We start from the raw sequence: 12,101 nt of genomic DNA, 5'->3' as shown, positions 1-12,101 counted from the left end.
TCACCTCATTATATCAAATAAGGTGAGATGAAATAGAAGGCAAAATAGGTTATGCACCAAGAGCAAATTCAAATGGTAACTTAGTAGACAAGGAAGCTTCCAAGCCATCAGCCCAGCAAAGAACAGCCTAAGAGACATGTAATAGAGAACATTCCAGATGAATGACAGATACAGTCTGCTCATTCCAGTAGTGATAACCACGTGGCTGTTGATGGGGGTGCCCAGATATTTGGTCAAACATTATTCTGAATGTGTCTATGAGGGTGTTTCTGGATAAAATTAACATTTGAGTGGACAGACTGAGTAAAACAGATTGTCTTCCCTAATGTAGGTGCCCTCATCTAATGAGTTGAAGTTCTAAATAGAACAAAAAAGCCAACCTTCCTTCAAGTAAGAGGGAACTCCTGCTTTTCCTGCCTTCAGACTCAGACTAGAACTATACCATAGACTGTTCTGCACCTCCAGCTCGCTGACTGCAGATCTTGGGACTTCTCAACCTCCACAAGCACAGCTGCATGACCCAATTTCTTCAAAAAAAAATCAGGCTCTCTCTCTCTCTCTCCACCCCCCTGCCAACCCCCTCCTCTCTTTTCCAGTTTGTTCTGTTTCTCTGGAGAACTCTGACTATATCTGGTAACATTTATCAAGTATTTACAATGTTCTAAACATATTCTAGGAGCTTTTCTGGCATTAATTCATTTAATCTGATACTAACACTGAGGCAGGTAATTATCCCCAATTTACTACTGAGAAAACCAAGGCACAGTGGGTGAAGTAAGTTACTCAAGGATACACAGCTAGTGAGCAGTAGAGCTGTCATTCAATGCTAGGCAGTCTGACTCCAAAGCTCTCCAACTGAAATGTGCTCTTTTGTCTCCTAATAGTAGGCACTGGTTCGAAGTTTGATGAATGAATCAGTGACTAATTAAATGAATTAATGACTACAAGACAGGCTGGAAAGGAGGCAAAGAGAAATAACTTGCATAACCTTTAGAAGGATTGATTTGCAAGTAAAAACCTGAAGTGCTTTCTTGCTCAAATTATTTTTCTGAAGTGGTTATCACCAAAAAGCAGTGTTTTATAATTTTTGTGGGACGTTTTTTTTTGTAAAATCCTGGTCTGATGAATTGTAAATCCAAGTTCTAGTTCTAAGTACCCCCTTACTAATCATTTGGCATCAGGAAAGGCACTTAATCTCTCTGAGTTATAGCTTCCTTGTGTATAATTAGAATGATAACACCTGTCCGAGGTTTTAATGAAATACCATGGGATCCTACAGACTGTTTTTATATGACATGGCTCGGTCATTTTCCAGAAGGACAGGAGTAAAGTAGATGAGTGGACACTTTAGTAAGCTGTTCCCCCACCCCAATGTCTCTCACAAGAATATGTAGTTTACCCATGAGTGGTCCTTGATTCTACCTTCTCCAGTTGTACTCAGGAGTTCTTGCTACAGCTGTACCCTTTCTGGCCTAAGGGAAGGGGTCTCAAACTCAGGGATCCAAAGGCTCTAGCCAATGCATCATAAAACACAACTTCCTGCTGTTGTAACTAGTATAAAGGACAATTTCTAACTGATATGTCTGCAGATGGCCCTGCTTGAATCTGAGTAACTCCTTTGTCTATTTCAATCTGTGTTATTTCTAAACCATGTGTCTTTAGCTTCCCAAGCCTTAAGAGGCCGAGGCAAAAGCTCAGAAAAAGGTTAATAATGTGGGAAAACACTTAGAAAAATGTAGAAAGATACTGTCTAACGCATCTGCCATGGTACCTAGCACATAGTATTAAGTTCTTAATATTGCTACAAAATGTAAGATTAGAATCAACAGATCTTTCTCTTTCTTGCCTACATACATACCTATTCCTTTATTTGGTTGAGTTTTTCCTCACTATGAGTGGATTACCACCTTACTTTTCTTACTGCTCTCCTCTACCCGCACACACACACACCCCCCCAACACCCAGCCCCCCCGCCCTCCTCCCCGCCACACACACACACACACACACACACACACAGAATAATCAAACATCAAGAGAAAAGAGCCAGCAAATGTAACCTGGGTTGACCAGGCCTTGTACTAACTCCTGAGTTGAACTCTGGAGCCTGAGGATGCCTTCAAGCTGCTGCCACCTTTAAGGGACTGACAGAACTGCTGCAGGTCTCTGGAAGATGGCATAAGCCTGAAGACTATAAATGTGTTTGATCACTTTATGGAGTAGTTATACAGCCAGATTTGGGATACACAATGTTTTTTAAAAAAACTTTTGCTTATGGACTTTTGGTTAGCTGAATCATATTAACATTTCCAACATCTGTATATTGTTTGTCACCAAGAGAGTTGAAGATTTGAGTACAAAAAGACTTACATAAACCCTTTGTTGACTGCCCATCCAGATTTTTCAGGACAGACCTGATTTCAAATATTTTGGATGCTACACTATAAACTGGCACTTGTCAGAGTCACTTGAAAGTGGGTGTCTAGTATTGTTTTGTTTGGTTTGGTTGGGAGGTTCACACTATAGATACGACTGAGATTAGTCATTCAGATATGGCTTCAAATGGACAAACCAAATTGGGGGGGTGGGGTGGAAGTTTTTCTCATTTAAAAAAAGAAAGCAGAATAAACAATAATGACTTATAATATGTGTCTGTTATTTTCTCCCATCTGCTCTTAACCATTTCCTATGAAGTAAATATAGATTTTTAAAATAAATACAATTTTTCCTGTAAAAAATAAATTTGTTATTTTCATATAACAAATGAAAAGAATGAGATTCAGAGAGATTATGTCGTTTATCTCCAAACAAATGTTTTCCTCACTATCCCCAAAGCTATTTCATAAATGCCCACAAAGTTTTTTGAAAAATGACTCACCTGCACTGTGAAGAAGTATGTTAGCAGTCACCAAAAAGAAGGACATTTTGTAAGGAACAAAATGAAAGGCAGAAAATTTGCTTCAGCCAAGAAAGTATGGGGCAGCATAACCATGGAACCACCTGCTGCTGGGACCCAGGATGGCCCTCACAGACACCCCCTTTAGATTCCATGCCCACCAGTGCACCTTTAGTAGACAGGCTTCCAAGCACCTCAGTACCCCATGTGGGAATGTCTACTGAGTCAAGTTCACACAGCCTAATCCTGTGCATGTTTGTTTGTTTTGCTGTACGAACCAGGAGCTCTCTTTCTATAATATGAAAATCTGCCTCTCTAAGTGAGTCACAGTTGAAGTCATTTGGATCTGAAGTCAGCCCTGAAGATATATGAGGGACAAAAGACAGTTTCCTATGCTTCCCAAGCCATGTTCACTGGCCTTTCTGGATGTTGCTGGTGCAAGTCTAAAGTGGAAGACATTTAACTAGTAGATATACAAGTGTATCTTCGAAGTCATGGTGCGATGCTTCCCAAATGGAGAAAAATAACCAAGAGACAGTACTAAATGAGTCTGCCCAGCCAGGGCCATAGTTTAATAGGAATGGCATTAACAAGCTCAGGATAGCTTTGGAAGCGGTAGAAGAAAGGAATTAGCAACTCTCAGCCCTTTGAAGAAACTCTGACACAAACGCACATCTACATATAGGTAAAGCCACTGATTCTCACAGAATCCAGCCTCCCTCTCTGGCCTCATCTCTCACTATTCCCCTGCACTTTACGTCCCACCTACCATCCCAAAGTTGTGGTGCTGTCCAAATCCTCAGTGCCTGGCACATCCCTTATCACCACTGCCTTCATCCATTCCCCAACTACTCACTTACTCAAAACTCTGCCCAAGGCTGGGCTCCGTGGCTCGTGCCTGTAATCCCAGCATTTTGGAAAGCTGAAGCAGGCAGATTACTTGAGGCCAGGAATCTGAGATCAGCCTGGCCAACATAGCAAAACCCCGTCTCTAATAAAAATACAAAAAATTAACTGGGCCGTGGTGGTGCATGCCTGTAATCCCAGCTACTCGGGTGGCTGAAGCATGAAAATCGCTTGAACCCGGTAGGCAGAGGTTGCAGTAAGCCGAGATCGCGCCACTGCACTTCAGCACGGGTGACACAGTGAGACCCTGTCTCAAAACAAAACAAAACAAAACAAAAAAACAACTCTGCCCAAGTAGCACTTCTCAAGCCCTCCCGGACCCATATGCAGTTCATCATTCCTTCTTCTTTATTTTGAACATACTTTTATTGCTGCATGAATCACACTGCATGACAATTATTTCTTTACTTGTTCTTTGGCCCCTCACTATTTCCAAGAAAACAAAGGTAACATAATCATACTCTCTCAGCATATGTTCGTTTCTCCTCTTCTTCCTGTTATCTATTTAAGATTTAAAAAAAAATCTGCTACAGTCCGTCAAGTCTATCTATGGTACATCATAATAATAGCAACTTTACATCAAATGTTTACAAATGCCAAATTTAATCTATAAAATGAGCCTACAAAGTAGGTACTACTATTATCTTCATTTTATAAGTGAGAAACAAAGGCAGAAGGAAAATAAATAATTCATCCAGATTACACAGAGACAAGACTCTCACTCTGTAGGTTAGCTGAAGCCTGTACATTCCACCTAAACTCTGACCTGACAAACCTCTGCTATGTCACCCGCACACCATGGGAAGCCACATCACCCAGGTCATCTACCAAAACAGGACGCTCATAGGCTGATGAAGCAGCTGACTTTCAGAATATTATAGGAACTCTCTTTCTAGAGCCTATTAGACACTGAAAAATATGTGCTCTGTGGGTTGAACCGTAACAGATACAGAAATCTTCAGAAGAAAAGAAGGACAAACGAGTAGCCATTCCAGCCAATGACCAAATAAAGCATTTCTGCGTTCAGTGGGACAAGTAGTGAGATTCTTTGCCAAGTCTATATACTCTATGAATCTGATTAGTGATTGACATCATCTTCTGATTTAGAAAATATCTCTTCATGGTACATGTAGTAAAATATTTTAAAGACATATCTAAAATAATATAAATTTTAAAAGATAATACGGCAGATAGCAGCTACTAGAGCTATAGGTCTTTTTTTTTTTTTTTTTTTTTTTTTTTTTTGAGACAGAGTCTTGCTCTGTTGCCCAGGCTGGAGTGCAATGACGCAATTGCGGCTCACTGCAACCTCCATCTCCAGGGTTCAAGAGATTCTTCTGCCTTGGCCTCCCCAGTAGCTGGGATTACAGGTGTATGCCACCACGCCCAGCTAATTTTTGTAATTTTTAGTAGAGATGTGGTTTCCCCATGTTGCCCAAGCTGGTTTTGAACTCCTGGCTCAAGTGATCTGCCCGCCTCAGCCTCCCAAAGTGCTGGGGTTATAGGCACAAACCACCACGCCCAGCCTATCATTAATAGAGACAGAGACTATATAGTCAAATGTCATGGGAAAAAAATTGTAGAAATATAATATCTTTTCAATTCAGTAAAACTTTATTACTATTTCTAAGATATAGAAGCTTTTCAGCCAGGCGCAGTGACTCACGCCTGTAATCCCAACATTTCAGGAGGTCAAGGTGGGTGGATCACCTGAGGTCAGAGGTTTGAGACCAGCCTGGCCAACAGGGTGAAACCCTGTCTCTACTAAAAATAAAAAAAAAATTAGCTGGGCGTGGTGGTGCATGCCTGTAATCCCAGCTACTCAGGAGGCTGAGGCAGAAGAATCACTTAAACCCAGGAGGTAGAAGTTGCAGTGAGCCAAGATCGTGCCATTGCACTCCCGCCTGGGCAATAAGAGCAAAACTCTGTCTCAAAAAAAAAAAAAAAAAACAAGCCATGCATGGTGGCCCACGCCTGTAATCCCAGCACTTTGGGAGTTTGAGGCAGGTGGATCACGAGGTCAAGAGATTGAGACCATCCTGGCCAACATGGTGAAACCTCATCTCTACTAAAAATACAAAAATTAGCTGGGAGTGGTGGCGTGCGCCTGTAGTCCCAGCTACTTGGGAAGCTGAGGCAGGAGAATCGCTTGAACCAGGGAGGCAGAGGTTGCAGTAAGCCGAGATCATGCCACTGCACTCCAGCCTGGTGACAGAGTGAGACTCTGTCTAAAAAAAAAAAAAAAAAAAAAAAAAAGTTTTTCATCATTCTGAAAGACATAAATCCTAAAGCCTTTCTAATTCCCCCACCCCAGTCAGTTATGATCTTTGCTCCTCAGCACTTGCACTACATTTTCTATTGTTACATGACACTCTCATTTAATAAAGCTTACTTTTATTTATCCTAATAGTAGCACAGTTTCACTGTAAATAATTTTTTGAAAAAATAGAAAAGAATAAAGAACATTAAAATCCCTTTTAATTCATCACCCAGACAGCCACTACTACCATTTTAGAGTATTCCAGCTTTTTACATGTGTACTTTTTCAGAAAACTCAATTTGTATACACAGTTTAGTGACTAGTTTAATTTTTTCCTCATGACACTATTTCGTGAGTATTTCTCCTTCATTAAATATTCTTATAGCCTGGTCTACTTTGTCTTGCAGTTATTTATATGCCTATCTAATCAGCCCTGCTAGACTATAAGTTCCCTAAGCGCATGGCTAGGTCCTCTTTGTCTTTCATATATCCATCATGGTGTTCTACAAGTTGTAGGCACCCAATAAGTATTTGTTGAATTAACTGAATTGAATTGAATTTGGTGTAAGATTCTTACAAAGTTTCACTTTATAACAGGAACAAGAGGCCGGGCGTGGTGGCTCACACCTGTAATCACAGCACTTTGGGAGGCCGAGGCGGATGGATCACCTGAGGTCAGGAGTTTGAGACCAGCCTGGCCAACAAGGTGAAACCCCATCTCTACTAAAAATACAAAAAATTAGCCAGGCATGCATGGTGGCAGGCTCCTGTAATCCCAGCTACTCGGGAGGCTGAGGCAGGAGAATTGCTTGAACCTGGGAGGTGGAGGTTGCAGTGAATCCAGATTGCACCACTGCACTCCAGCCTGGGCAACAAGAGTTAAACTCCATCCGAAAAAAAAACAAACAAAACAAAAACCAGGAACAAGAAAAAAGAAAAACAACAAAGACTGAAAAAAAAAAATCACATACTACTAAAGACAAGTATAAACTATCCCAAAACAGAAAATTCTAGCAGTGCACACAGATTTTGCATTGTACCCTTTTCACCTCTGGTTTGTAGAAAAACAATGAGAACTCTAATGAACCAGCTCTAGGTGGCAACAAAGTGTAAAGGGAATGTAGATACCTCAACACTTCAGTTACATTGTCAGTCATTTGACTCTCCAGTTTACAAACACAGTCAACAATTTCTCCCCAATAAATAGTCTCTTTATCAAAAGAGCTTACTTGTATTACAGCTGGTTCCTCTGATCCACCAGGTGAGAGGCAAGTGAGGTGGAGTCAGCATGTCTTTGAAGGGACACTTGTTGATGTCCCCAGGGAAAGTGCTTGGTGATACTATTATTACCAAACTGTTGCTATAAAAGCTCAGCAAAGAGCTCCATGAGACTTCATATTTCAATGGCTGTATTTGTTAGCTAAAAAAAGTGTTTGCAAGGTATTATGGGAGAAGAGTGGAACAAAAGGAACTCCATAATTTTTCAATGTTGGGGAATTATTCTGCACCTATTTTTTCAAAGTAACATATTTGAAGAATAATTAAATAACATGGGAATAATGCTTACTATACAACTTTTGGTAAAAAAATTAAAATATAAAACTTAATATACATATACATATATGTATGATTTCAACTTTGTGGGAAGAAATATGTACACATAGGAAAAGAAAGAAATATGCCAAAATGTAAACCATAGTTGTTTCTGGATGGCGAGAGTGTGTGTGATTTCAGTTGTTTTCCTTTCATATCTCTGAATTTTCTAAAGTGACCTTTTACATTTACATTACAACAAATACTTTGTAACTGAAAAAATTAAGAAATGAAGAGACTGACTTTATACACATAATGTGGTACAGTGAGCGACAGTACAGGAAGGAGAGAGTGAGATTTGTTCTTTACTCTCTACTTCTTAGGGATAAGCATGGTTTGTATCTCCTGTTTGAAGCCTTTTCCGTTACCCTTGAGGCTCAAGTTCAGCAGTGGCCAATTCTTTATTAGGGAACCCTTCTCTCTCCAACCCCACAGCACATGGGTTACATCTGGGTCTGGGCTGGGTTGACCTAGTCCTGACACTCAGCACAGCCTAGGTAAATGATAGAGAAGGGTTTGAAGGAACGCTTCCCTTGGTAAAGAGACTTATTACAACAGGGTAAATAAGAAGAAGACAAGAATAGGAGGCCTGTTGCTGGGAATGGGTGCCAGAGGCAGCTTCTCCCTAAGTTCCTCACCCCATCAGACTATGAATGAAGCAGTTAGTTCCTGGTTTTGCATCTCCAGGACCTCTCAGTTTCTCAAATCACTTTTAGTGGCTGAGTGAAGGAAACAACTATGCAGTTTCAAAATAAAGCTATATCCATTAACACAACCTGTTGAAGAATTTTTGTTTTGGATTTGTTGTTTAGCCCTGGTTTTGTTTTGGTTTTCTCAAGAAAACAACTGGAATATAACGGAATGAAATAATTATGACCAGTTTGTGTCACTTCTCGAATTCATACTATGGGGGCTGAGGCTTGACTTACATTTGACTTTCACCTGAAGCAGAGGAGGAATATCTTGATGCTAGCACAGTACTGAGAAACCATGAGGAATATTTTGTACTCAGATATAAGATTATTTCTACAGGTGCCACAATCCACAGACTCTCCCAAGCCTTGCAGTCTTCGTGAAAAGACTGCAAGGCTAATAAGGAACACAATTTAATAAGGAAATGGGATCTGGAGCTTCCAGTGAGGGCAGAATCAGAGGTGATCTCCTACCTAGTATTCATACCTCTTTCTCCAAGGCCTAGACACACCTATCATTTCAAAGTCTACTACTCTTCCTCTGTGATGTATCTTAACAGTACACCTTAGATTTTGGGGGGCAAAGTTAAAATTTTAAATATTTTCTCCCATAATTATCTAAAGCATATCAATATTTGTCTATTCTAACCACCAGCACTAAGCATGCCAGCCAAACCAGACCCCTTACCATTTCCCAAACATATGCTATAATTTTCTCCTTCTTTTTGCTATGCTTTGTAAGAAATATTTTTCTTTTTTCCTTCAATTTTGTATATTTCATCCCAGCTCTATCCAAATCCCATTGTCCTCTGAAAGCTATCCTAACTGTGGTAGCCTAAATGGTCTTTTTCCTCTGAACTTTGATAGCTTTTGGTTATGTTTCTGTATGAGTTACCAAATGTTATTTTATATTTTAGTTACTTTGGGTTCATGTTTTTAAAAATAACTTTATTGATATATACTTCATATATTTTCCTATCATACAATTTACTTACTTAAAGTGTACAGTTCAATGATTTTTTAGTAGTATATTCATAGTTGTACAACCATCACCACAATGAATTTTAGAACAATTTCATCCTGCCAAAAAGAAACCCTGTACTCATTAGCAACCACTGCCCATTCTCCCTTCCCTCTAGCTCTCGGCAACCACTAATCTACTTTCTGTCTCTAAAGATTTGCCTATTTTGGAGGATTTCATATAAATAGAATCATACAGTAGGTGTTCTTTTATGACTGGTTTCTTTCACTTATGTGTCAGAATAATGTTTCCAAGATTCATCCATGTTGTAACATGTATCAGCACTTCATTTCTTTTTGTTGCTGAATAATGTTCTATTGTATGTAAATACCACATTTTATTTATCCTTCATCAGTTGGTAGAGATTTGGTTTGATTCTATTTTTTGACTATGATGAAAAATGCTGTTATGAACATTCATGTGTAAGTTTTTGTGATGACGTATGTTTTCATTTCTCTTGGGTATATACCTGGGAGTAGAACTGCTGGATCATATGGTAACTATTTTTTTTAACCTTTTGAAGAACAGCCAGACTATTTTCCAAAGTGGCTGCACCACTTTTTCATCCCCAGTATTGGTCTATAATGGTTCCAATTTCTCTACATCTGCACCATCACTTACTAGCTGTCTTTTATATTTTAGCCATCTTAGTGGGTATGAGTAGTAGCTCACTGTGATTTTAATTTGTATTTCCCTGATGGCTAATGATGTTGATCACCTTTTCATGTGTTTATCAGTGATTTTTATATCTTTTTTGGAGAAATGTCTACTCAGATCTTTTGCCCTTTTTAACTTGGATTTTTTTATAGGTTCATGTTTAATCTCTGTTACCAGACAGTAAATCTCTTGAAGGCAGTGATTGTATTTGAACAAAATCATGAACATTTTACTATGTTGTTATCCAGCACACCATAAATATGTGACTTTGCAAGTTAGTTAATTTTCCCACATCTCGGTTTTCTTGTCTGAAGAATGATGATAATAATATGTACCTTATAGAAGGGATGTGAGGATTAAATAAAAATAATCCCTAGACAGAGCCCCTAGGACAGTGCCTGGCACTTATAAAATAACCAATAAACACTACCTATTATTCTTACTAGTTTTTATACCTTGCAATATATAGTACAGTTTCTTACACACAGTAGGTACTCAATGTCTATCTGTGAATGAATTAGGGATTAAAATTATTTTAGCTCATTTACAGTTGTAGTTATGACTAGCTATCTATGAAAAGGTCAAACAAGCCAATATGGAACCAACATAAGCTGAGCAAGTGGATAAAATTTAAAAGATAGTCACTTCAACTCCCAAAACAATCAATAAGGAAAACACCGCACCGGGTCTAAGATAAACCCCTAAATGGAGTGAATTCAATGGGAGTAGCCATGAAGATGCTTTTATAGCTCTAACAAATGCTTAGTCAAAGATTCCAAAGATATCCAAAGATGTCATGTCATTATTTGAATCTTCAAAATAAAAGGGCCTAAACTTCAATAAAGAAGCCCGGAGACATATTTCAGGAGACATTTTAATCTATCAATTCTACAGCAATAGCAAACTGTGGCAGAGGAAGAACTGCTGAAAATCAAACTACTAGACCTTATATCACAAAACTGGCTGAAGACTTACTCTTGGCCCCTATAAATATAGAAGCCAACTCCTCCTCAGGATGGATTGAAAGACTATAGCTCCCTCTACTTTCAATGCTGCCCTAAACATAGAGTAACCGGTTTTTGAGATTTGGACAACTGGCAGGAAGATGGCAGAACTTTAAACCATCCTAGGCCAATATGGATAAACCAGACTGAGAGGGATTTAGCAGTGGAAATAAATCAAAACCTTGCATGCTAGCCTAAGCAACTAGCCTTCATCTGATAAGCAATGAGGAAACATGGGGTAAAGGCAGGAGGAAAAGAGATGGGTTGAAATCATGAAAGCAGTGCTTTAGAAAGGACAGTCTGAATCAGAGGTGGCTAAAATAAAGGTAGGAGTGGGTTTAGCAGGCATGAGGTCCTGATATACCTTGAAGACAAAAAAGACAATAAGCATAAATCTTGGGCAAGAGAGTTCAGACCAACCTCCCAAATCCTAATCCCTAAGACACAGAATGGTCCAGAGCAGAGGACCATGGTTTATGTAGGAAATTGTGAAATCATGAGTAAAGACTGTTCTCAACTTTGTTTTTCTACCCTGATCATGATATAACAAGTGGCAGAGAGCAATAGTTATAACAATAACTACTATTACAGCTAATAATAATAATTGCCACTACTTACAGAGTATTGACTTTGTGCTAGGTACTATGCTAAGCACTTTAGATTTTCACCTTACAATGACCCTATGGAACAGATAATATATTTTATAATACAGATGATGAAATCAAGCCTTACAGAAATTAAGTAACAAAATCAAGATTAAGTAAGAGAAATCTGATTTCCAGAGGTGGGTTTTGAAACCTGTATCTGATAAAAACCAAAGCCCACTCTTTTAACTGCATCAGTATGCTGCCTCCTAACTACAATGGTTTATGAAAGGATTCTCTACTTATATTATTTCTTGTTTTTTCTGCAGTCAGTAGGTCAATAGGGCCTATTTAAGTAAGGTATGTCAAAAACTATTCATGCATTTATTGCATTCACTCACTATTTGCTGCCTACGATGTCTTGGGGGATACCATGGTAAACAGATGCAGTTCCTGCCTTCAGGAAGCCTAGAAAGGGTAGCCGAAGGAGG

General features: G+C 39.1%; 1 long non-coding RNA gene across 4 annotated transcripts in view; it reads right to left on the bottom strand.

Annotated features, from left to right (window-relative positions):
• The window catches only part of LOC129532760 (uncharacterized), a 90,208-nt gene that overhangs the window by 77,330 nt on the left and 777 nt on the right, over window positions 1-12,101 (bottom strand). The window lies entirely within an intron of this gene.

The sequence above is a fragment of the Gorilla gorilla genome, chromosome 2 (assembly GCF_029281585.2).
Source record: "Gorilla gorilla gorilla isolate KB3781 chromosome 2, NHGRI_mGorGor1-v2.1_pri, whole genome shotgun sequence".
NCBI classification, from domain to species: domain Eukaryota; kingdom Metazoa; phylum Chordata; class Mammalia; order Primates; family Hominidae; genus Gorilla; species Gorilla gorilla.
The sequence above is the reverse complement of the archived record's forward strand: the minus strand, read 5'-3'. Positions and strand labels throughout refer to the sequence as shown.